The 15,413-nt window shown below is 44.1% G+C and overlaps 1 long non-coding RNA gene across 1 annotated transcript; it reads left to right on the top strand.

Annotated features, from left to right (window-relative positions):
* Positions 1-6,790: 6,790 nt before the first annotated feature.
* Positions 6,791-11,952, top strand: LOC126524443 (uncharacterized). Its single transcript, XR_007597962.3, has 3 exons — positions 6,791-7,061; positions 8,117-8,197; positions 10,521-11,952. It is a non-coding gene; the product is annotated as an uncharacterized lncRNA (long non-coding RNA).
* The last annotated feature ends 3,461 nt before the right edge of the window (positions 11,953-15,413 follow it).

Raw genomic sequence — 15,413 nt, 5'->3', positions numbered from 1 at the left:
GTGTAGTCGTGCGCACTCGAGATAGCAGCGACCGGCAGTTTTCGCCGTCGCGGCGGCCGAGCGTCTCTCCGGAGCTGGGGAGCCGGAGTCACCGGGGTTTCGAGGCGAGCCGTGCCGCTCGCGGTGCCTCGGGGGCCCCCGGCTGGGGGCGGCGGTTCGGGCCGAAGTACGTGCCGTGGAGCAGTGTTTAGGCACGTCTGACCTCGACAAGCGCGTGTGGTGTTCTCCTCCTCAGCGGAACGAGCCAAACGCAACCTCCCCAGCTGACTGCCGGGCCTGAATAAGCGGGAAACGGCGGGTGCGAGGCGAGAAAACGTGATCACACCCTTCCCTGCTGGAAGGGGACGCCTGTGCTTGGCTCGCGCCTTGCACTACGTCTACATCTTCATGCATATAAAACCGTGCTTTAGAGGGTACGTATGATGAATCGACAATGGCTTAAACGCCTAAAGAGGAACTGCAGCGATTTTGCGGCGTCCACTGACTTTAACGAAATTTTGAATATGCGTTCTCTTTTGCAGTCTCATTATCTGTTCGAAACAATATAGCTGCAAGTCATCTAGTTTTCCTGAAGCAATGTTTAAACAAATTTAAACATTGGTTTGCATTCCCGACTCGAGAGCTTTTAATGGCCACCCTGTGTTTGTGACGTCAGAGACTACATCGCCACTGCCGCTGAAATCGTCTCCGAAATCGCCGCTGTGTGGTTCGGAAAATTGGTAAAAGCTCCCTGTGTCGTCAGGAGACACCGTCAGTTTAGCTTCCTTGGCGTTAGCGCCACGTGTACTGCGAATTTAGCACGCGTTCTGCGTGTTTATATTATGGTTGTGTAGATTATGACGTCATCGACTAATCGTGACGTCATATGAAGCCGCAACCCGTTTCGGTTTTCGTATCTTGTTTATTGGTCATTTAAAATTAAATGGGAAGGCGGCATCCTAATTTCCTTTTTTATTTTTTGGCCTTCACTAAATACAGTTTGTACAACCACCACCTGCGATGCTCAGTGAATAGTCGAAAGCGCGCACTGAGACGCTCGCCTGCGCACGCTACCCGGCTAATGTCACGAAGCCTTGGTATATTAACTTTTTTATACTAGATACCGGCTAGTTCACTGGAATGGAAAGAGAACGGTAAGACGCACTTTAAAAAAGGCATGGCATATGCTCCTGTTTGTGTTTGCACCAAACAATGAAATGTCCTGGATAAAGAAAAAGAAGCAGCGGGTGTTATGTCCGCCTAAATGTCCGCTGAGAAGACCGACCGATAAACATAGAGTGCGACGTGACTTGAGAAGTAATGATATTCAAAGGTCGAAGACTTTAGAAGAAAGAAAAGTTTGAATCATCGCCGTGTCTTGGCACAATTCGCCTTAGGCTTCGAAGTCCATGGCTATAACGAAATTATTTTTCAACAGCTCTGATCGTATTCACGCAGCTTGTGTACGGTGAAATTCTCAATGCTGGAGCCTAAACCCCATGGCGTGCACGGTGCGAAAACACGCTCGCCGCGAAAGCGAGACATTGTGCGCGAACATGCATTTTAAAAAAATTATGCGGCTTAACTCTTTACTGCACAATTTTTGTTTGCTCAAAGTATTATTCATGGAGTTGTAGGGAAGCATTAAAGTAGCTGCACTCCCATGGAAACTAAGTTTAGCGAATTTATGTGGTTGGAATTTGGAGAAAAAGAGTATATTGCATATTTGCAACAACGTGCAAATGAAGAAGTTGAAGATGAACGATAGGGCTTAGTGCGATTCATACTCGGATGTTTATTTGCACGTGACGCTCATTGGTGCACTTATGTTTTAGTGTGGAACAAAAAAAGCAATTGTTTTTGTTTGTGCAGCACAGGTGGTCCCCACACTTCGTGCAGTATGTCATGCAGATCCCCGTGCAGCCAGGAAACAATCCAGTGTTTTCGCGTTATTGTCAAAATTTAGAACATTGAAGCACAGAGGTAAGGTTCTGCCCGTGACGACGGGACACGGCAGCATGCGGATGCACCGCATCCTTCTGAAAAAAAAAAAAAGGAAATTCGACCAGAAAACATCTTGCGCACATATTGAATGGAGACGGACTTACACTCTTGGTTGTCGTCACTCCTGGAAAGGTCGCTGCCTTCACTGTCAGGAGGAATTGCTCGGCCATAATAGTGCTTGGGAGCCATTTCACTTTTGCGAAGAAAGTAAACCATGTACACATTGTTGCATTTGCGCAACATAGCAGCGTTCTGTCGCCATTAAGAAACTATTCCGAGATAACAAAGTTTTCTTTAATCTACAGAGTCAAGAGGATGGGGAGCTTAGAGTAAGAATTTTTTTGCGCTTTATCTTATGGAGAAATGCATTTAAAATTGGCAGAACTTACTTCTATCAGTGCTCGCGGGCGCGTGCAGCCTCCGCCACGTTTGTTTTGCTTGAAGATGTGAAGGATGAGCACAGATGGCAGCACAAGGCGCCGTTTTTTAGAAGAATGTTGCGGAAATGGAACAACGTGTACAGGCAGCTCCAAACGGACTTTGCGTCTGTTTTTAACGCCGTTCATCGGAATGGTGCGTAAGTGCAACAAGGTGCAGTAAAGGGTTAAGGTGCTAAAACCACTTTCTGATTATGAGGCACGCCGCAGTGGGGGACTCCGGGAAATTTCGACCACCTGGGGTTCTTTAACGTGCACCTAAATCTAAGTACACGGGTGTTTTCGCATTTCGCCCCCATCGAAATGCGGCCGCCGTGGCCGGGATTCGATCCCGCGACCTCGTGCTCAGCAGCCTAACACCATAGGTATTTAGTAAAGAGATCGTAAAGTAAAGAGTGTCTGTAAACCATTCTGAACTAAATTTTTAAAAAATTATAGGTTTAACATGCAATACCCACGATGTGATTCTGAGGCACGGACTCCGGAATAATTTATACCAGCTGGAGCTCTTTAACTTGCACACAAATCTAATACATCGGTGTTTTCGCATTTCACACCCGTCGAAATGCGGACGTAGTGGCCATTTTGTGCTTTATCTTTGGCCAATATTATCATTTTGAGAGTAAAAAACTTCCTTCGTTGCGAGAGTGCTTACATACACTCTAAAAACTAGGAAGGGTATCGCAGGAGTGAAGCTGCCGGTTCACTCTTCAAAGCGTCGTTTTACTCTCGCAAAATGTCAAGGAGAGTGAAATGCATTGTTCACTCTGTCACCAAGGGCAGAGTGAAATGTGCTTTTCACTCTCCCCTTCAGAGAGAGAGAGTGAAAAGACTCTTGCGACAATAGAAAAGAGAGACTCCTGCGGCAATAGAAAACAAAACGTAGCGTAATCTTCTGCTTCAACTGTAGGTGGCTGGCCCCGAACATGGCAATGTATCATTCATGCACGCTGAGCAAACAACACATCGTTTTGCTTCTAAGAGAACAGGCCGCCGCAGTTCAAAGGAACGCGTAGCGAGCGCTCTACTTTTTCACTCGGAGTGGCTCCACCGCGCGCGCGCGCGCTCAAGATCGCGGAACAACACAGCACCGGAGAAAGGTGATCTGTCCAGCGAGCAAAGGCCAGCCGAGGGAGATCGTGTATCAGCCATCTCGCGTCGCCACGAAAACACGACAGTCGTTCGTCATGCCTTGGATATAACAACAAATCCTCCACGGTAAGTGAATTCTAGCTGAGGTGCACATTCTCCGTATGTCATGCTATCGCCAGGAAGTCGTCGCTGCGCTTAGCCGACGCGATTGACAAAGGACTAGGCGTACGCGCTGTCTCTCGATGTCAATCGAAAAAGCCAGTCGTCGCGATAACTGCATGTGATTTTATCACTTTGCCGTTGTCCGTAAGAGCTTTAAAAATCGCAAACGCTGCCAGAACTATGGTATGCTCAATAAGACGCCAGGCGAGAGGACGCTTGAAATGGTTAGTTCACCAGCCCGTGATTCCGAGCCTATGCGGAGCGTGATTAGCGTGCGTTTTGTGTGTTTGAATTTATTCAGTTTGGCAGTCTACTGTGTACGGAACGCTGTTGAACTAAGGAATCACATAACAGAAGGCGTCATTTTGCTGGCAGCATGCTTTTTTTTTATAAATAAACCGCGCGCTTGACGGTGTCTCGCGCAGGGGGAATCTGCGACCACTGAAGTTACGTGCAGCACCAGTGCTAGTTAGAAACTGTGCCGCAGGCATTCAGCTGCGTGCTGCAAAAGTTCAGTTGGGCGCGTTATCTTGAACTCACTGAAAACGCATGAGGAAACCATGTTTTATGCTGAAAAAAGTATAAACCCCATATAAGCGATCTTGCGCGCGGCAGCTACAAGCGACGCGACGGAGATGGCTGTCGCGTTCGCTCGTCGCCTACAAGTCGTACTCAGTGCGAGCTACGATTTTGAGCGACGCCTCCCCGGTGTTGCCGGCATGAGGGCTGCAGTCACGCGTGACGCGTGCTTTAGTAATTTACGTTGATGTATTTTACTATAAAAAGTAGCATAAAATATTTCCGGAGGTCTTGCAGTACGTTCTTATCCTTGCACGTATAAAAATTGAATCATTTGCTCGTTCCGCGCGACAATCGGTAGTATTTGAGCGATGTATGTACATCCAGTTCCGGCTTCGCGCTATTGGCTAGTCGCTCATAGCACTTCTGGGCGACGAGCGACGATTTCTATGTTTCCAGAACTGAGCCATCTGTTCAAGCGACGGCCCGTTTTGTCGCTCGAAGCCGCCGCTCGTCGCCGTCGCGCACTAAATCGCTCTCACAGTGTTTATCCCTAAGACTGAACTGTTTTTGCTCATGTTGAAATGGTGTGATTATAGGTCTGGTTTTGTCTCCTGTTGCGGTTTTCGTGCACGGTGCGAAACTGAAAGGATGCTTATGTCTACGAACTCGGTGAATTGTCGAGCAGCTAGTTACGCATCGGCATCGAATATAACGGCTGCTGTGTGGAATTACAATTGCAGGGGCGCTTTGCATACGCTTATTGTTTTGGACACGCCTGTGCATTTGCTAATATGAGTTGGCGTGTCAGAGTTATGTCATATGAACAGCTAAATCAGCCTTCCTCTGGGGGTTACAAGCGTAATGTGTGCATTTTGCTATAGCATGGCAGATCAAGATGTGTTTATGGCTTGAATATTTTTAGTAGAGAAATAAAATATCAAAATAAAATGTTGCTTTAATTCCGTGTTACCAGTCTGTCGTAAACAGAACAATAGGTTGGTGTAACAAATTAATAACTGCGGTTTAACTGCAACTTTTACATGCCTACAAGAATCTAAAATGCTAGATTTCAAACTGCAGCAGTAGTCGGGTCTGTCAAAAATGAACTCCACTGCGCACCTCATGCATGAAAATAAGTTCATGCCTTTTAGTAAGCTTAGATGCAGGCCGCAGTGAACTTGTTAGTATTGAAATGTGGGTAAGCTTGCCATAACAAGCCTTGTTGCCCTTTTTTATAGGCAGATCCATATATCCATTGAGCTGAAGGACAATATTTTCATCCCTACTGAGCATCACGTTTGCAGCTATAATCCTCAGATTATGGCTTCAGCAGTGGCACAACCAGGGATGGTGCGGGGGAGGGGGGGCACACTGGGCACGTGCTTAGGATGTGTCACAAGTGGTGTTTGCGATACACCAGCCTCATGACAGACCTATGACGTCTGAAAATGACCAATATTCTATTCATTAGCAGGAGTATTCTAACATTCATGAAAAACAAGGATGAACTGTGGTTTATTTGTTTTTTTGCTTAAATCTAAAAATTGAAGTTAGTTTAGCAGTTGACTGTTGCAGTCATTTGGATGTTTTGCATGCATTTCACTAGGAAGACTAAGAGCTAAGACTTTTTTATTGCCATGGCCTTGACTGTCTTGATGTTGTTTTGCACCATGCCCTTGTGTTGACTTTTGCATACGATATTTTTCAGGCACCCGCTTTATATAACGCAAGAAGGCAGCTGCAAGGACACGAGGACGTGAAAGAGCCAGTGCAGCAGGACTTCACGTAGTGCGGAGGAGCCAATGCCAAAAAATCAAAATACATTGGCATGTTATTTGGACAAGAAAACTAGTATGTGAGTATATTGGGTGTACCATTTGACCAAATGTCAACAAAATCAAGATACAGTATGTTACACGAAGATGAAAATTCTCACGTGCTCCAGGCAGTCATCTTAACATGGTATATTTATGTAATGTCTCTGATTGGAAAGTCAAATCAAGTATGCTCTCTGGAGACAAACACATAGCAGCAAGTGTCATTGAAAAGTTAAAAATGTGTTTTAAGAAAGCTGATTAGTTCTGAGAAGTGACTGCTTTTTGTCTTGCCTCTCAACAGATATATCCATGTGATAAAAAAATAGTGGTACAGTGAAATTGCATATTTGCTTAGTGACATGATACATACTTGCAATGAGCACGGTGCCTGTGTTTACTATAAAAAGCAACAACCCATGCTTGGTTAGGTTAGGCCCACTACAACATGCAGGCATGGGTGATTGGCGCTTTTATTTCTGTGTCGTGAGGTTTCTTGACGTGCGTATAGGTGCAGTGGCACGCAGTATGACTAGTACAAAAAAGGGGGAGGGGGGCAGATATGTGTAGCTCACTGTACACGACACAGGGCAAAGGAAATCTGTGTTCAGCAACTATGTTAAATGCCATGTACGTAAATTTTACAACGCTACTCGTTCGAAGCGCGCACAGGTGCATTTCCAGGGTAGATAATTTAGTTCGTAATTTACACTAATTTTGCTCTAACCACGAGACATAATAATTTGAATATACTGCTCGGAAAAACATAGAGCGAATTGTGTGTCAGCTTCGTGTGTATACATATAGTCTTTCCTATGCATTAGGTTTTTTGCGTAATGCATTAACAGTTGACAGCCTATCTTATGATGTGTACTCTGTTTACATTACAGTTGTTTATTAGTTTACTCGTTTGTTTTGCGACTGATGAAATGCCGGCATATATATATTTTCAACATTTGACTTAACCCTGTATGTTTTGCAGGGACAACCGAGGACGTGCATTTCTCAGCACCCAGTCAACTGCCAAAAGTGACTCAAACACAGGCCACCAGTAAGTGGACATCAGTTGCAATTTCACATTATGCAGTTGGCGGCTGCCTTGTACGGAGGCTTTTTTTTTTAATGAGATGGTGATGTCGTTCTAATGTACATTTTGACCACAAAGGTGCGATCATGTCTCACAGAGGCATATATGGTTGCTATTCTCTGCGAGGGACGTGTTCTCGTGTTCGTGAAGCATTTGTGTTTGGCAGTATTGTCGCCCAATGAGTCGGATATAAACACTAACTCGCCACTGCCGGCAAGTAGTTGCGAGAAACGCATTATGACGCTGTAAAGTTATTTCATTAATTCGAAGGAAAGTTTTGCAGCAGGAAAAAAGGTTGCTGTTCCAGGTAAACATGTCTTTTTCTCACAGGTTATTTAGCCAAACTGTGGATGCATGAAATTCGTGACTTATGAATAGATTTTAATTTATTCTTTAGTAATGCTTCTAAAAGAGACTAGAAATAGCATGTGACTACCTCTGCAATCAGCAGACCATACATTTACAGTCATAAGTGGCAGTTCCATGCAGTCTCGCACTTTATATAACCTTTCCTTTCAGCAACATTGGAACTGGTGGCTGCGTTTTCAGAAGGAGAAGTGCACTTGACACTGTATATGTATGTGTGAATTCGGTTTTCTTTGTATGTGTCGGCTCACTGACAAAGAGTGCAAAAATCTGTTGTATCATGAGCCTGACGACGCCTTCTGCTGCTAGAAATGCGGCACTTCGTATTTTATAGTACTGCATGACATTTAAATCAAAGCTACCACATAAAATGATCAAGAAAACTAACCGCTGTTATAGCTGTTTTCCTCAAAAAACGCTTGTCCTTTATGGGCTGTGTTAATCTGAGCTCTCCACCGATGTTTCAGAAGTATTATCCCTTAGTGAGTGAGAGATTGGGGGCAATTAATCGTGTTAGTGTTTAAGTGGTGTCCTAATTATGTGCATTTGTTCCAACAAAGTTGTCTAGATTACTTTATTGTGTAGTGTAAAGCTTATGAAACCATCAGCAACTACTGAGTTGCTAACACGCATATGGATTTGTCACTATACAGGTGGAACTCGGCTGTACCACTGCAGTGCTGTGGAAATTGCCTTCACCAGCGGCTTTGCAACAGCTGTTTCGCAGCATGTCGGTATGTTTTAATTTATAATTATGTTGGGATGGGCTAGTATTATGGACCACTGCTACTCTGTATTGTGACAGATCCATATGATAAGGGATGTAATGGGCACAGCGAAAACCTTTGAATTTTTTACTATGGTACATAAACAGGCTCTCCTTTTCGTCACTGGAGCAGGAGAGAAGGGCATGCAGGCACTCCTGAATGTATATATATTTCAAAACATGAGAGAGACATATACACACACACACACACACACACATACACAATTAAACTAAAGGCAGGGACGTTCCATCTTTCATATTGAATTGAATTGTGCAGCGCAAAAATACAACACAGACCACAGAGAAGCACACATGTTAGCAGGTTTGATACACACGTTAGTTCAACAGATTTGATACTTCAAGTGTGCTATTTTACACAAGGGGGAAGGGAAAGGGGAGAAAATCTGAAAAAAAAGTGGAGTGGAAAAAAAGGAATCGTGCCAAAAAGCATGAGAAGCATCGCGCAGCCAGGATCACCAGCAGGACATCTAAAAAGCACTCTGATAAAATTACATACAGGACAACCTTACGTATAGTTTGTTTCAATCAACTCAGATCACATGCAGCCATTACTGCAATCAAGTTGTTTCCTTATGTCATATGAGGGAATGATGTGGGCCCAAAAAATTGTTTAGAGCTGAAGGATTATGTTCCATTCTAGCCTCATTGCCTGCTTTTTTATCATATTGTTATCAGCTGCTTGTGTTAGGGACAAAAAGTAAGAGTACGAACTGTTTCCCGATTCGCCATTCCACACAACATGTCTTTGTGACTATATGTACATGCATATGATCCATAGTTGAAAAATATTCAGTACAGTAGAATTTCATTACAAGATGCACTTGGTTGTAAGAGACATCTGAAAATGGTTTGGTTGGTTTTCCGATGTTTGCCACGTTAACAATACTGTATACAAGAGACACCTTTGTTATTAAGGATGACTTTTTAAGTATTCACTACCGAAGGGACACAACCCAGACACATTCACTTTGTGCACCTTGTGTGCTCCGAATGGCGTAAAGATCACGCAATCCTTACACAAGTCAATCGCGCATGTCTCTTTTAGCATGAACCAGAAAAGGAGGGCAATGAGGACAGTGCAGGACAGAAAGTGTCGGCAGTTGAAGCTGACGAGCGTCTAAGAGCACCTCAAAGGTACTGCGAGCAACAAGGCTTGCAAAGTGAAGTGTTTAAATTCCAGAAGTTGGGAAGGAAGCTAACACAATCTACAGTCACTAAAAAGCTGTGAATGTCTTCTTTAAAGAGCCCCTAAACCACCGAGGTTGAAATTTAGTTGCGGTATTGCAGTTCTACACAATAAGGCAATGAACAGGTAGCCACGAGAATTTTTCGAAACGGTGCAGTAATAGTGGAGCTACGTGTGTTTGATTATCGAAAAGTAGTCCCCACTCATATTACTCTTTCACTGGTACACGCCATATGGACAGTATCGTCTTTTCCTTGCCTAGTACACCTCCAAATGTTACGGGACAGGTCAACACCAACGAGCTCTGTTGTTGCCGCGCTGGCCCGTCGTCCTGCGAGGGGTGGCGCTAATACAACGGAACTGTATGGTGACTCGTGTTGAAGAGCCTCATAGGGAGACCCTTCTGTTGGCGTTTCTGTTCTTTGCCCCCATTGGCTGCCCACAATGGCATCGCACGCAACGCGACGTGGAAGGAGGAGTGTGTGTATTTGCTTGCAGGCCTTGCCGGCAGTCGTACACTTTCGTTCGACCAATCGACAGCACCGGAAACTGGTGACATCATCAGAGACAGCCTGGTGACGTCAGGACAAACTGGGGGGTGCAGGATAGGTCCAGAGAGGCGCACGGGGTAATTTTCTTCATATTGTGGTGCTCCGGCAGTGCTACGCACTCTGGCATTTGGCTTCGTCGATTGTGACGGCATTCTGATTTCGATACGCGTGTTTACTTGAAATGTTCAAAAAATGTCGAGAAGTGGTTTAGGGGCCCTTTAAGCCACCCTGAGCATTTATTCCTTCAGATATATAAAAACATACTTTAGTGATGATGCATAATAAAGTGATCTAGTCTGGCTCCTCAGTGTCTCAAAATTTTTGGTTTCGAGAGACATGTTTCCCGTGCCTCTTGAATATCTTCTGATGAGGCTTTACTGTAATATACACAAACAATTGTGTAACTCCTCCTGCAAGTATTATTCATTAAGCCCGGTCACTTATGTGCAAAGCTTGTGGTTAAGTCTTGATGTCCGTACTTTTTAGAGCTATGTTTATTAATTCATGCTGTTCTTATTGGTTCTTCGATGCAGGAGACAATGCCTACGAAATTATTGGCCTTGATCATGAGAGCCCTCAAGGGGCAAACAACATCTCTGTTGCAGAAGTGAGCCCGATACCACTTGGAAGTTACCATGACAGATGACACGGCAGCAATAGATACAGAGACTGCCATGTCTACTGCAGCTGCAACAGTGTACGAGGCAAGCAGCAGCGCGTCAGCATCAGCAGCAGTGTCAGAAGGAACCACACCAGGCCTGGTAGAGCAACATGTGTGCTATCACTGACTTTTTTTTTGTAGTGGATACAACTCATTTGCTCAACATGCAAAAGCTTTTCACCACGACTGTGAGCCAGTGTTATTGTGCAGCAAGTGCAAGACTAAGTTAGGTGTTATAACACAGTACAAGCATCACTTTAATATATGCAAATGCAAACATATTACAGTTGTTGCCTCCCCAGCCAGCCCACATAGTGACAACAACGTGGAACACATGGTGGGACACACCTCTCCCCCATTACAAGATAGTAGAGACTGTCAGTGTTGTTGCTAGATTGACTGGTCTTTGTAGGCAACTAGAAGGACAACACAGGTGTCATAAGATTGTTGTTGATGCTGTTGTTGAAGAGGTAAAAAAGATGTTTGATGCAGCTGAAGTGTCAACTGATATTGAGCAAATCAAAAGCAACCACCTGAGAAAGCAACACTATCGAAATTTGGGTATCTATGTGCCGCCAACTCTGGTAAGAATGGCATAGGACAGAAGTGTGATGAAAAGCACACAGACACTGCTGTTGCATCACTGGCCACAGTGAGCAACAGCATAGAGCAAGTTTTTAATTTATATTTTTCTGCATTCTTGTGCTTGCACTAAGCTTGTATAAGGCAGTTACAAAATGTGCGTCACTATAACGAACTGCTCTGTTGAGCTTACACTTGCAAATAATCGTGTTCAGATGGCCGCACTTCTATGCGGGTGCACCGCTAGCTTTGTGTATGTTCTCATGTTTGTATAAAGCTTATATAAGCTAGTTAGAAAATGTATGTCACTAAGCATTGTGATATTCTTTAAAGAACTGCTTGGTTGGTTTTACACTTGTGAATTAGTATTGAGGCGGTGGTATTCCCATGTATGCCCACTGCTAGCTTTCTGTGTCCTCACGTGTTTGTATTAAGTTTCTACAAGGGAGTTACAGCATGTACGTCACTAAGCGCTGTGATATTTTTTAAAGAACTGCTTTGTTGGTTTTACACCTGTGAGTAATAGTACTCGGGTGGCACTAGTCATGTGTAGGTACACAGGGACCATTTGTATACATTATGCTCATGTAAAGCAGTTACAAAGTGTATGTCACTAATTACTGTGATATTTGTTGAATTGCTGTGATGGTTTTACACATGTGAATAATAGTGGTCAGGACACAGTACTTGCGGTGTATAGTTGAATTTATACACTGCCAAGACATGGGCTGTATACGTACCAAAAGAAATGTATGTCATTATATTGTTGTGATTATTACTGTTTGGATTTTATTAAACTGTAATAAAATTGTTTCTTGTATCTATTGAGGTATGGCAATTTGTCATGCAACCAAACTGAGGACCTGAACTTGTGCATACAAATAAACAGCTAATTTAAGAGTATACTGCTCATATTCTGCTAAACCAGTTTAACAAATCTTGTACTACAATGCTGGAAAAATGACAGAGCTGACTCGGATATACAGAAAGAGTTCTGCACTGGCTGAAGGACTGCCCCACACTGGAGTTCGTAATGTTGCGTTTATTGGAGTAGAACAGAAAGTGCACTTCTATTAATTATGCGACAGTCGGTGCAGAAACATAAGGCAGACGAGCGGATGTGGCACATTTTTTTCAGGGCCCTCCATGCCTACTACTGCATTTCTAGTTTTCCTGTGCTCTGCGTATAAGCCCCTGTTCAGCCAAGGTTTTTACTCCATGACAGTTGTTCTACTGGGTTGGTAGCAATATTGAAGAAAAAAATTCAATGGTTTTCAAGGACTTTCGAGGCCCCGACACAGTAACTTCAAGGACCTCGTGCAATGTGTGTAGTAGTTTGGACAGGCAATAACTTGTTCAAGAACAACGTTAACTTTAATGCAAACAAAAGAAAACAAAACAAATCGCATTTCAGTGATTTCAAACATTTGAAAGACTGCTAATTTGCCTTTCACCGCCCACCACTAAACGCACACAAGGAAGCATTTCAAGAAAGCGCTCAAAGTTTTTCTGCAATAGCACAATTAACTACTTGGACCTGCAACATTTGCAGTTTTTGAATACTGTTTGGTTTGACAGTGTATGTGATGTCATCTGTTGCCTCAGCTTTTTTCACCATCAAATAAGCAATAGTCATTTTTAATTTCTTTTTATTGTCTCTGTCGCTCTCAATTTACTCTTCACGGCTTCTCTTCGAATGCCTCAACTGTTGAGCTTCCTGCTTCTGCTCCTCCAAGCACATTTGTCGCCGGTTCCATGTGCATAAAACTGGTATCTGCAGCTCCTTTGTAATTTCAACTTTAAGGATGTCGCTTTCCTTCTATTACCTCCAGAGACAATTTTCTGTGACATGCGAAAGAGTGTCACAGAAGGGAAAAAAAGCGCTTGGCAATTTCTTCTAAGTCTAGCCAAGTGTACAAGTTTAAGGACTTTCCAGTACTTCTAAAAATTCAAGGGTTTTCAATGCCTTGAAAATGGCATTTTAGAAATAAAGGATTTTCAAGGATCGCTACAAACCCTGGATTCTAGCACCTAAATAATTTTACAAGCTTATTTTGGCATGGAGTTTGGAAATTCATGCTTTCTAGCTAACGCTGCACTATCTCTGTACAGTGAAGCCACGAGAGCGCAACTATTTTGGAGTAAAGAAAAATACTGAAAGCTTTTAATACCACTCTTCTTTTTTTCTATGGAGCTTCGTATTGCCTAGTTAAGTTTACGAATGTGCCTGGTTTTGGCGGGCGTTTCTTCGACATTTTCTGGAAGAAGCAGATGTCTAGCCCCCGTATTCAGAAATGTATCTTAATACAAAGCTCATTCTTGACTTGATATAAACGACGCCTGGCGCGAACGTCCCCCAAGACGCTCACTGCCTTTCTTTTGGTGCGTTCACGACTTGCGTCGTTTAGATCAAGTCAAGCATGGGCTTCAAGTTATGATGCATTTCTGCATATGGGGGTAAGTGTGCACAATTCCGGGCAACGCACTGTGCCATTGACACTGAGAGAAAACGGGGAAAACAGAGTTAACCACTTATGCTCCTAAACTTTCGCGTACCTGTGGTGTGCGTGTATCGTGGAAGAAGAAACAGCGCAAACACAAGGACGAAAAAAAGCATCAACCACACCAGCGCTTCGTGGTGTGGCATGTTTTTGCGTCGTCCTTGTGTTGCGCTGTTTCTTCTAAAATGCTCAACCAATTAGCCGGCAAGTCCATCCTGTGCATATATAAATTGAACACACGCATGAGTGTAGATGGTCTTCGAAGCTTTTAGAACGAGCACTGCCACAGGATACGAGCAGTGCACGCGTAACAAGTGGACACATTAGTCATTTAAACATGCGTGCCAATGCATTTGACGCGGCTATCGGCATAAGCAGTCTCCAAATGCTGGAATGCATGAGCTTCAAAACGCTAACAATCCGCTGCTAATGCAGGACAACAGCTCACAGCGGACTGAACCAAACTCTAAACTAATGCACTTGAAAAGAACGCCTACACGGCAGCGTGAGGCACGTCGAAATGCCTGGTACTGGCGTCGCAGTTGCTCACCAGTATACGCGCGAATTAAATTCACATACGTGGATGGTTGGCGCAATACTTTGTATCCGCGTATTTTGGAGAACATGGACTGGAGAAGCACTCGATCATGAGCTGAACGGCACATTTGTTATTTTCCTGCGGTGACGACAAGCCGTGAATAGTTCTCACGTTGTCGTCCACGTTGTCTTCCTTCGTTAGTCGTAGCAAGGAATCGAAATGATGCAAACGCACACGTATTCCAGTACACAACAGCACAGCACACTGCAGAGAAACCCCACCCACCACAGCCGATTCATCAAATACGTTTGGTACATATATAACCTCTAAAAGAACACGACTGGGCGTGGCGGCGCTGTGGTGTAATGGTTATGATGTGTGTTTTGAATTGTACAAATGCCAGTGTACACGGGTTTGAATCCGCATGATGTATAGAGCATTGTGATTCTTGATAAGTATGTGAGTCCCTTGTCAATTGTATTCTAATTAGATTGTGTGACTCCTGATTGTGAAATTTGCGAAGATATTTGCAGATTAATTGTTAATTCGCTTTTTTTCTCCTCAGTGGCGTTCGTGACGCATACGCATAGGCCGCTTCAGAGCAGTCACGCCTCACGGTAGGCAGCAAATAGCCAGGAAAAAATGACTTTAAAATCCTGCATAACTTTGCTCACGCCTATTCTGAAGGCCGCTTGGAATCGGGCCAGTGTCTCTGAGGAGCCGCCTAGGGAACAGTATACCAGCGGCCCTAATTTGATCTGATTTCCTGCCTGCATGCGTGACCAGGACTTGGCTAAGAGGGTATTGGGAAGAGTACTAGCACTCTGTTCTGAAGGAGTACAAGCACTCTGTTTGGGGGAGTAGAAGTACTCGGTCTGGCGGTGTACTATTAACCCTGCGGGGAGAGTATTAGCACTCTGCGGAAGAGTACTAGCACTCCCTGTGGGAAGAGTATTATCACTCGGCGGAAGAGTACTAGCAATCCCTTGCGGTGGAGTAACAAAACTCTGTCAGGAGGAGTTGACCTACTCTCTCTCAAAGAGGGTCGATCTACTCTCGAAAAGAGAGTGAAATATGGGACAAGCAGCTACTCCCTCAAAGAGAGTGCCCGGCACTCCCTTAGTTTTTAGAGTGTAAATGTTCA

Source organism: Dermacentor andersoni, chromosome 3 (genome assembly GCF_023375885.2).
Source record: "Dermacentor andersoni chromosome 3, qqDerAnde1_hic_scaffold, whole genome shotgun sequence".
In the NCBI taxonomy this organism is placed as follows: Eukaryota; Metazoa; Arthropoda; class Arachnida; order Ixodida; family Ixodidae; genus Dermacentor; species Dermacentor andersoni.
This window is presented reverse-complemented; position numbering and strand designations above follow the sequence as displayed.